Genomic DNA, 2,969 nt, shown 5'->3' with positions numbered 1-2,969 from the left:
ATTATTTGAGAAATCCTAAATGTTGCCAGAGTAAAGGATCATGGCTCCTATAGTAATTCTTACAAAAGCGACAAGTCTTTTGAAAACGTTCAAACAGACCATGTACAAAATAATTCTATTCGATTAAATAAGTATCTTATGTCAGAAATGAGGCATTGCCTTCCATAAACTAAAAACGCATTAAATGATCCATTGCATTATGAAGAATGGGGCCACCTCAAAATTCCAGGGGAACGTACTCCACAACAGCGTGGTCCCCTCGGATGGTATCCTCGTACCATTCCTCGTTGTGTGGTTAAGTCGCCATTGTAAGGAATAAAAAAAATCAAAAAATAATAAGCGTGTCCAGTCGCATCCTGGTATGTGATTCCCATGACCTTTTCACTCCCCATCTTCGTGGAAGCTAAGATTATCAAATTACCCCTAACCCCCCAAGCAATTCCAACGGATTTTGCGACTACTAAACTTGAAAAAAAGGAAAAAACCTAAAATTGGAGACATCACCTGTTACCATTCATTACCATCTCTTTATTTTGCTTTCAGGAGAAACAGTAAATTCGACATTTCTTGAGTCGCTATAAGACTCTCGAGACCTTAATAGTCATTGAAATGAAAAAGAACACATCTGATCATCTGATCGGTTTACTATCAAGTCCATAATTAGAAGATAAATTCAAAGAAAGATGCTCCATTCAATAATTCAAGCATTGTCCTATGTGATTGAGAAACTTTAGAGAATCTATGATTAATTATGCTTCTAGAGATTCGATCTAATTGTAGTTGAATCTACGCCATAACGATCATCACCCTCCCTCCCTTCATCCGTCATCTTTGCAAGCTCTTCTTGAAACCTTCGCATTGCTCTCCCCGGCAACATTATCGGCACCACAATTCCTTCCTCCCCCTTCCTCGTTCTGTACTTCACGTAAAAGCTTATCAATGGAAGTGCGCCTGCAACCCCGCCATATGCCGGCTTCCCCCACCCGAAGTCGGCCTCTTCGAACCCGACCTTGGTTGCGTCGGCCACTAGGTAGTTCCAAACGGTCGTGTACTTCGGCCGTCCCTTAAGGACTAAGACGTCAATGGAGGACCTCACATATTCTTCGCTCACCATTTCTTTCGCTTTCTTCACTAACTCAACCGCGTATCCCAGCGGACTGTTGCACAGATGACCCGCCTTCGAAAGCACCGTTGCATACACCGATGTGTTCCCGTAATAACCACGAGGCACACCGAGGCCTTGCTTGCCTCGCGCATTAATCATGGACGTTAGGCGGACGGCATCGTCCGGCTCGATCTCGAGGGCGATGGTGCGGCACTTCCACAGGCATGCCGTAAGTAACTCGTAGGTGGAGGATCTCGAGACCAGGTGGTGAGGAGGCCTTTCTTGATTGACGCCACTTCGCGCGGGCCGAAAAGAAGGATCTGTGTACCAGGTTCTTGGCGTCCAAGGTCACGGCAGCGCTTCTGGCGTCGTCGACCACATCCTCGAACTCAGGGTGCCTGCACGTCGCTCGTGGCGGGTCTCGAGCGCAGAAGATTTCTCTTTGCCAAACAGGTAGCCAAGACGGCACGTGTGCGCCTCTTGCGAGTTCTGCGGCCGCCTTCAGGAATTGTCTGAGGCCGAGAGAATCGCTAATGGCATGATTGAGCCGGATTCCGAGGATGAAGCCCCCGCATTTCAAACGGGTCACCTACAATTCGGAAGGAACTCAGTAAGAAACCACAGAAGTTACAGCAGGTTGATTATTCAGAGCAGGAGGGCATTTCTCTATGTCATTGCAGTTGATAACCTGAACCAACAACAGAGGGCACCCAATGATGCCGCCGGACGCGGCCTCATCGCACAACACCTCGTCCACGAAGCCGCACGGCGGCCTCATGGAGTCACCGAGCTCCTCGAGGCTGACGTCAGCGTCGGCCTCGACGAACAGGATCCCCTCGCCGGTGCAGTCCACTGCGAGCTTGCGGTTCGGCCCTTCCTGGATACGCCCGGCCAACGGGTAGTAGTACACGAGCGCCTTCCCGAGCGCTTCCTTGACGACTCTCGCCGGGTCTTCTCGGCCTCTTATTGGGGGCTGTTGGGATAGAAGAAAGGAAGGGAATCTGAAAGCGAAGCCCCTCCTGGTCGTCCAGATCCGAGAGGGCTTGAGCTCGCGTGGCGTCACCTGCGACGGGGAGATCAGCTCTGGCTTCTGGCGGTTCACGGATAGTAGTGCCGGAGAAGAAGGTGGCAGTGAAGCCATTTTTATGATGGCGGATTGAACGATTTAGAAAACTTGGGAATCGTTCGTGGTTTATATAGTGGGAAACAAAGGAGAAGTTGGATTTTGTTGGACTTAATATGGACCTAGGAATTTAGTGAAACTTTTACTTTAAATGTTTTTTTTTTTAATTTCGAACCCGTTTAACACATGGAGTTTTTTTTTTCGAAATATAATTGAGAAAATGCCAAAAAAAATTATAAACCTATTATATTGATTTGAACTCAGTCCTAAATCATTTAATTGAACTAACTTAGTCATAAACCTTTTTTTCTTTATACTAATTAAGTCCATCAAGCAAATATTGATCTGAAATCGCTTACATGAATATTGAGCATTTTATACGGTATGATCAATGCGACGTGGACAATTTTGTAATTTATTATTATTTTTTCAAATTTTTATATATTGTTCTTTTGTTCTTTTCTTTCTTTTTCATCCTTTCTCCACCAATCGCCAAGCTTTAATGATGGCTAGCGGCAAGCCAAAGATGATGACTAGTGAGGGATGCCCTTAGGGGCTCAGGGGAGGTCAACAGCACTAGGATTAGCAAGGGGCAACCTTGCCAACCTCAAGCGTGGACAAGTCTCGCCAGAGGCAAGCAAGGGCCGACCTTGTTGGGATTTGGTAAGAGGTGATCTTGCCAGCCTTAGGCAAGTCTCACATCACAAGACCTGGCAAGATCGAGCCTCACCCGAAGTTGGC

At 46.8% G+C, this 2,969-nt stretch overlaps 1 pseudogene; it reads right to left on the bottom strand.

The window, feature by feature from the left end:
- Positions 1–572: 572 nt before the first annotated feature.
- Positions 573–2,295, bottom strand: LOC120293617 (annotated as a pseudogene).
- Positions 2,296–2,969: the final 674 nt, after the last annotated feature.

The sequence above is a fragment of the Eucalyptus grandis genome, chromosome 5 (genome assembly GCF_016545825.1).
Source record: "Eucalyptus grandis isolate ANBG69807.140 chromosome 5, ASM1654582v1, whole genome shotgun sequence".
NCBI classification, from domain to species: Eukaryota; Viridiplantae; Streptophyta; class Magnoliopsida; order Myrtales; family Myrtaceae; genus Eucalyptus; species Eucalyptus grandis.
The sequence above is the reverse complement of the archived record's forward strand: the minus strand, read 5'-3'. Positions and strand labels throughout refer to the sequence as shown.